This window comes from Macaca nemestrina, chromosome 17 (genome assembly GCF_043159975.1).
Source record: "Macaca nemestrina isolate mMacNem1 chromosome 17, mMacNem.hap1, whole genome shotgun sequence".
NCBI lineage: Eukaryota > Metazoa > Chordata > Mammalia > Primates > Cercopithecidae > Macaca > Macaca nemestrina.
In genome coordinates this window covers 83,632,149-83,639,638 of record NC_092141.1, presented here as the reverse complement: position 1 = coordinate 83,639,638, position 7,490 = coordinate 83,632,149, and the positions used below count along the sequence as shown (strand labels likewise).

Here is a 7,490-nt window from a genome sequence, read left to right as displayed (position 1 = left end):
TCAGTCTCTCAAGTAGCTGAAACTACAGGCACCTGCCATTATGCCTGGCTAATTTTCGTGTTTTTAGTAGAGATGAGGTTTCACCATGTTGGCCAGGCTGGTCTTGAACTCCTGGCCTCAAGTGATCTGCCTATCTCGACCTCCCAAAGTGCTGGGATTACAGGTGTGAGCCACCACACCTGGCTGGACTTACTATCTTTATTCTAGCAACCTGACAGTCTTCCTTCCAGAAAGTACCCTGAACCCCACTATGTCTCATCATTTCTGTGGTTACCAGCCTAGCCCAAGCAACCATTCCCTGCCTGGTCTTCCTCTTTCATTCTCTGCAGTGGAGTCCATTCTCCTCCCAGCAACCAGAGTGATCTTTTCCAAACACAGATGTGATTACTCCCTGCTTATAGCCTTCTGGTGGTTTCTCTCCCAGCCTGCAAGTTCTCAGGGGATCCATGGGCTGCTGGCTGCCCCTTCACCCCCATCTCCATCCATCCTGCCTCTCACAGGCTCTGCTCCATGCACACCGGCTTTTATTCTGTCCTTCTAACAAGATAAGGCTTGCTCCCTTCTTAGGGCCTTGGCACTTGCTATTCCTCCTTTCCAGAATGCTCTTCCCACAGATTGGCGAATAGTTAGCTCCTTTTTATCATCACATCTCAGCTTAAATGTTACCTCTTAGAAGAGGCCTTCCTTGGCCACTTAAGCGGCAGTGGTCCCTGCAGCCCACCTCCAGTTTCTCTCTGTCTTGTTGCTCTGCTTTATTTCCTTGGGTGAAGTGACTTACTTAGTGGGGTCTATGTTTATCATTTTCCCCATCTCCACTAGGCAGTGTGCTGCCTTAAGTGGGGACTTTGTCTCATTCACTCTTGTATCCCCCGTGCCTAGTTACTGTCTGGCACATGGTGGGTTCTCAAATGTTTGTTGGTTGACTCAATGAATAAGCAGTGCATTTGGAGCAGAAGGCAAGCTCTCAGAGCAAAGGCAGCAGTGTTCACCATTCTGGGAGGGAAGTCCTGGGCCAAACAGCCTAAGGAATTTCAGGATTGACTGCCCAGAAGCGTGAAGTGGAAAGACTCCTGTTTCCCCTCCTGAGAACTGGGGAGACATAAGGGACTACGATGTTCCCTGGCTGGAGGACAAATGTCTATCACTTCACCTCGGTTGATTTTGTTGGACAGGTGGATTGTAGGGAGGGGTTGGGGATAAAGTGTCAGGGAAAGGCATCATGGCTTGGGAAGAGACGACGAGCTGTGCCTGAGCACCACAGGCTGGTGACCCAGCGGGTAGGAGGCTGTGGGCATGTTTAGCAGTCCATATCAATGTGTCCTGGGGTTTGCCTGACTTCTCATAGCTATGGACACCTCATAGCTATGCACATATCTGGCATTGGTGACCTTGGTGGAGAGATTCTGCTCCCATGACCTCAAAAATGATTCCCTGGAATCTCCAGGGCTTTTCTGTCCTGGGGGACTTCACAGAGCCCAAGCAAGCTTAACTATTCTTGAGCTAGTCGTCTAAGCTGGTCAGGTCAGAGTGAGACTGTTTTTGACATAGACTGTTTTAAATTTACAGAGCAAGAAGCGCCCACAGAGAGATCTTAAAATGGAAAAGCTCAAAACAGAGCCAAATTAGAGTAAGTCAAGGTATAAGAATAAAAGTAATAATATAAGACCTTGGGGCCAAAGCATCACTGTGCCATTTCAACGATCGTGCATGAAGTGGACTTATTTCAGAGTTTATTTCAAGCAGCCAGCACTACCCAGAACATATAAGTACATGCTTATGTTGGATAGAAAGGAATTCATCTTTTCTGGTAATATACAATCATAGATCCCAGCAAAGATTATTGCCATGAAACTTCTGACATTAGGCTAGACACACAGGGAAGACTAGAATTTAGCTCAATTTGGCTTGGTTGGACGAATTGGGCTGCTTCTACCTTCATCTGGATGGTGGACATGGGCTGGGAGGAAGGTTGTGACCTGGCTGAGCTGAAGAGTTTTGAAACAGCATGGGAAGACCGATCCATTCTGATCCATTTTAGTTGCCTTAGTCAAACTTTGGAAAAAGGTGTCTACAGGTTGGGCATGGTGGCTTACGTCTATAATCCCAGTGCTTTGAAAGGCCAAGGCAGGTGATTGATTGAGCCCAGGAGTTTGAGAGCAGCCTGGGCAACATAGGGAGACATACAATAATTAATTAATTAGCTGGGTGTGGTGGCGCATGCCTGTAGTCCCAGCTACTCGAGAGGCTGAGGTGGGAGGATTGCTTGAGGATTTCTGTCTCTACAAAAAAACAAAACAAAACAAAAATTAGCCAGGCGCCTGTGGTCCCAGTTACTTGGGAGGCTGAGGCAGGTGGATCAGTTGAGCCCAGGAGTTCCAGGCGGCAGTGAGCTGTGATCATGCCACTGTACTTCAGCTTGGGTGACAGAACAAGACCCTGTCTCAAAAAAACAAGGAAGTTTCTACAAGAGAGAATAGATTACTGGATATACTGTTTTTTTTTTTTCGTTCGTTCGTTTTTTGTTTTTTTTTTTGAGACGGAGTCTCGCTCTGTCGCTGATGCTGGAGTGCAGTGGCCGGATCTCAGCTCACTGCAAGCTCCGCCTCCCGGGTTCACGCCATTCTCCTGCCTCAGCCTCCCGAGTAGCTAGGACTGCAGGCGCCCACCACCTCGCCCGGCTAGTTTTTTGTATTTTTTAGTAGAGATGGGGTTTCACCATGTTCGCCAGGATGGTCTCGATCTCCTGACCTCGTGATCCACCCGTCTCGGCCTCCCAAAGTGCTGGGATTACAGGCTTGAGCCACTGCGCCCGGCCCTGGATATACTGTTTTTATCTAAAGTTTTAGCCCTCTGAATTGGTGGCAGTCTGAAAGGGACCTTTTCATATTCTCAGAAATGGGTTGATAGTCATGAGCCAGTCCAGTCAATTCCAGAGTTGGACAGAGCAGATCTCTGCCTTATGGTCCTGATAGGAAGTGTCTGGGTTCTCTCTGTGCGGTGCTGTGACTGTAGGAGTCAGCTGCTAATCCAGCCCGGTTTGCTCAAGCCTGAACTAGAGTTTAGCGCACTAGAGAAGTAGCTGGGGCAAGAGGAGGGAGGCAGATATACACAAGAGCCAGGAAAGGAAATTGCTTCATAATGTCTACAGATTTGTATCTGGGTGTAGTCTCCGTCGTATTCCTGCGCCCCATCATGACTTTGCTAAGGCAGAGTTTGGGTGGCTGGCTAGCACGTTTATTGCAAAAGAGAGAACTTAAATATGGTTCCTCAGGTCTGAGTGAGGGTAGCATTTACTATCTTGCTGTATGATTTCCAGGAAAGCACATTCTGTTAAAACAAACTCCAAGATTTCTAAGCACTCAATCCTGATTGAATGCCTAATTATTTATAGCCATCTAAAGTTGCTGGGGCTTCCCTTCCTGGTTTTTGAATTATTAATATTTAAAGATTCCAGGCCAGGCATTGTGGCTCACGCCTCTAATCTCAGCACTTTGGGAGGCCAAGGTGGGTGATAGATTGAGCCCAGGAGTTTGAGACCAGCCTGAGCAACATAGGGAGGCCTGCAGAAAGGATATCTCCACCAAAAATAAAAAAATCAGCTGGGCGTGGTTGTGCATGGCTGTGGTCCCAGCTACTCCAGAGGCTGAGGGGTAGGATCGCTTGAACATAGGAAGGTGAGGCTGCAAGTGAGCGGAGATCATACCGCTGCACGCCAGCCTCGGGGACAGAGTGAGGCCTTGTCTCAAAAAAGATTCCTCTTGATAAGCCTGCAAGGTTTGGACAGCCTCCTTTTGAGAACTATGTGCATATCATTGGCTTTCAGAAGACAGCACTGTTTGAGAGTCAATTGAGGGAGAAAAAAAAACACTGAGTTGGCAACCTCTAAAATCCATGAGTAAGATAAATTTGCACTGAAGTGAAGTGAAAGGCTACCTTTGCTTGACATCTTAAAAAAATAGAGCTCACAACTGCTTAGCCTTGGAAAGCGCAGACTGCTGGAATTGGTTGATTTCATGTACCAATAAATTTTTAGATTGGCAAGGACAGATACAGTGATCAGCCTTTTATTCTACCAAGTAGGCACATTTTTATTTTTTATTTTTTGCTTTTTAGTTTTCTTTGCCAAAGTCAAATATGTCTGAACCAAGTAGGTAAATTCTTATTCAATTTTACTTCACTGGAATTGGTAATTGACCAGTTCATTGAAAAAGTTTGTTAAACCAGGAACTCATAAAAGAGATATACTGTATGTTTTCTTTTCTTTTTTTTTTCCAGACACAGTCTTGCTCTGTTATCCCAGCTAGAGTGCAGTGGCACAATCTTGGCTCATCACAACCTCTGCCTCCCGGCTTCAAGCGTTTCTCTTGCCTCAGCCTCCCAAGTAGCTGGAATTACAGGCATGTGCTACCATGCCTGGCTAATTTTTGTATTTTTAGTAGAGATGGGGTTTCACTATGTTGGTCAGGCTGGTCTTGGACTTCTGACCTCAGGTGATCTGCCCGCCTCGGCCTCCCAAAGTGCTAGGATTACAGATGTGAGTCAGCCACCATGCTCGGCCCACACCTGGCTAATTTTGTATTTTTAGTAGAGACAGGATTTCACCATGTTGACCAGGCTGGCCTTGAACTGACCTCAAGTGATCCACCTGCCCCAGCCTCCTAAAGTGCCGGGATTACAGGTGTGAGCCACTGTGCCCAGCCTATTTTTCCTCTACATGTTTTATTTTGACTTAAAATATCTAAATGTGTAGTTATTAGCAAGTATTTTGATGTAGACCTAAAGCCTTTGCTTTGCTTACAAGTCTGCTGAAAAGTGGGGCCCATTGCCTTTCTTGCACAAACCACACACTCATGGTCCTGGGGTTTCAGTTCCAGTTTCTTTAAAATGAAGCAATAAATTCTAGAAACTTAGGAAGCCACCTGATTGCAAAATCTTTCTTCATTTTTATGCATTTCTTTCCAATATTTTACAGTTCTCTCATTCATTCCTAATTTGATAGCATTTTAAAAAGTGACAGGCTTTTACAGTCTTTCCAAAGCACTCAGTTTAGTTTTTGTAGAGATAACAGTTCTCTTTTTTTTTACTCTTATTTTATTGGTCAATAGTCTTTCTGTTTAAATTCCTTTGTTTTTCTTTTCCTTTTATTTTTTATTTTATTTATTTATTTATTTTTTGAGGTATAGTCTCACTCTGTCACCCAGGCTGGAGTACAATGGCACGATCTTAGCTCACTGCAACCTCAGCCTCCCAGGTTCAAGCAATTCTCCTGCCTTAGCCTCCCAAGTAACTGGGATTACAGGCACCTGCCACCATGTTCGGCTAATTTTTTTGTATTTTTAGTAGAGATGGGATTTCACCATGATGGCCAGGCTGGTCTCGAACTCCTGACCTCAGGTAATCCCCCTGCTTTGGCCTCCCAAAGTGCTGGGATTACAGGCATGAGCCACCACGCCCGGCCAATTCATTTGTTTATGGGTGAATTGATTCAAGTACATCATTCTAGTTAACACATACGACCAGCATAAGCAAGTATGGGCCCAAACGCATTCTTGTTAACCAGGTACCGCAACCATCAGAGCAGAGAAGAGCCCGCCAGCTGTGAGCACTCAGTCTCAGGCTTAATCAGTGTGCTCCAGTAAGAGATTGAAGGTATTGGTTGACCTAATAAGTTGGTTAAGTGAGGGGTTGCTTAAAGTTTCTACTCAACAATCCATTGTCACCATAACTTCATAAAAGAAAGGATCTTTGAGCACCCCAAGTCTCGAGATGATCGTATTTCCTAAGAAAGGACAGTTGGTAACATCTACTGGTGTGTGTGTATCATTTCCTACACATCAATTGGTACTTGGTCAGGGGCTGGTACTTAGGTATGGACTCAGAATTGGCAGCCATGGATCTGGTTCACACTGTTCTCCAGGCATGGATCGTCTCCACCATGTCTCTGTCCGCTGGTGTAGTGAGTCTTCCCCTGAGGGCCTCTAGTGACCCTCTTTGTTTGGAGGCTGATGAAGGTTGTCACTCATGAGGGCTGTAGAGCTCTTCATTAGTTGTGAAAGGGCCCCTTGAAGCAATCAGATTCCTCCTGCCCCAGCATAAGCCCCTTCCCCAAAGTAGTCCACTGTGACCACATCCTCACATGGTCCTGTCCTGAGGGTCTGCAACTCTTGCATCAAGAAAGGGTGTGTTGGCTGGGTGTGATGGCTCACGCCTGTAATTCCAGCACTTCGGGAGGCCGAGGCAGGCGGATCGCCTGAGGTCAGTAGTTCGAGACCAGCCTGGCCAACATGGCGAAACCCCATCTCTACTAAAAATACAAAAATTAGCCAGGTGTGGTGGCGCATGCCTGTAATCCCAACTACTTGGGAGGCTGAGGCAGGAGAATCACTTGAACCTGGGGGATGAAGGTTGCAGTGAGCCAAGATTGCACTACTGCACTCGAACCTGGGAGACAGAGCAAGAGTCCATCTCAAAATAAATAAATAAATAAATAAATAAATAAATAAAATAAACAAACAAATAAAATAAACTCATTTGTTTTCCCGGAGATACCTCTGAGGAGGGGCTCAGAATTAAGGGAGGGGAAAGACTGTCCCCCAAGGTCAGAAATACAGAAGAGACATTCTGCACCCTTGCATAGTAGAAATCTGCTATGAGCAGAGCAGAGCACTGGCACTTGTTGGCGTTTACATGCAGAATGCTGCCCTCTATCAATGACATGGAGGGTTTCCATGACAGGGAAGCAACAGGTCACAGACCCTGATCTCAGCTATACTCCCCAGTGCCTGCCCTCAGTTCAGTGGAAAGAGTTGCGAAATTCAGACGGTGCACTCATTTCAAAACCTCTCACAGCCTGTGCAAAATTAATAATAAGCAAAGAAGGACTGCTTCCCAGAGATCTTGCATCCTTGCACTGTAACATTCAGCTGTCTGGCAGGTGGCAAGGGAAAGAACCAGTGGAGATGTAGGTACAGTATGTCAGTTTAAAATACAATAAGAGGCTGGTTGTGTGGCTCATGCCTGTAATCCCAGCACTTTGGGAGGCCTAGGTGGGTGGGTCATTTGAGGTCAGGAGTTAGAGACCAGCCTGGCTAACATGGCAAAACCTCATCTCTACTAAAAAAAAAAAAATACAAAAATTAGCTAGGTGTAGTGGTGCGTGCCTGTAGTTCCAGCTACTCGGGAGGCTGAGGCAGGAGAATCACTTGAACCTGGGAGGTGGAGGTTGCAGTGAGCTGAGATGGTGCCACTGTACTCCAGCCTGGGCAACAGAGCGAGACTCTGTCTCAAAAATAATAATAATAGGCTGGACGTGGTGTCCCACATCTGTAATCGCAGCACTTTAGGAGGCTGAGGTGTGTGGGTTGTCTGAGCTCAGGAGTTCAAGACCAGCCCGGCCAACATGGTGAAACCCCATCTCTACTAAAAATACAAAAAATTAGCCAGGCTTGGTGGCATGTGCCTGTAATCCCAGCTACCCGAAATGCTGAGGT

The 7,490-nt window shown here is 46.3% G+C and overlaps 1 protein-coding gene across 5 annotated transcripts in view; it reads right to left on the bottom strand.

Moving 5' to 3' along the window:
• LOC105469132 (RAB37, member RAS oncogene family) overlaps window positions 1-7,490 on the bottom strand; it is an 80,597-nt gene that overhangs the window by 56,982 nt on the left and 16,125 nt on the right. The window lies entirely within an intron of this gene.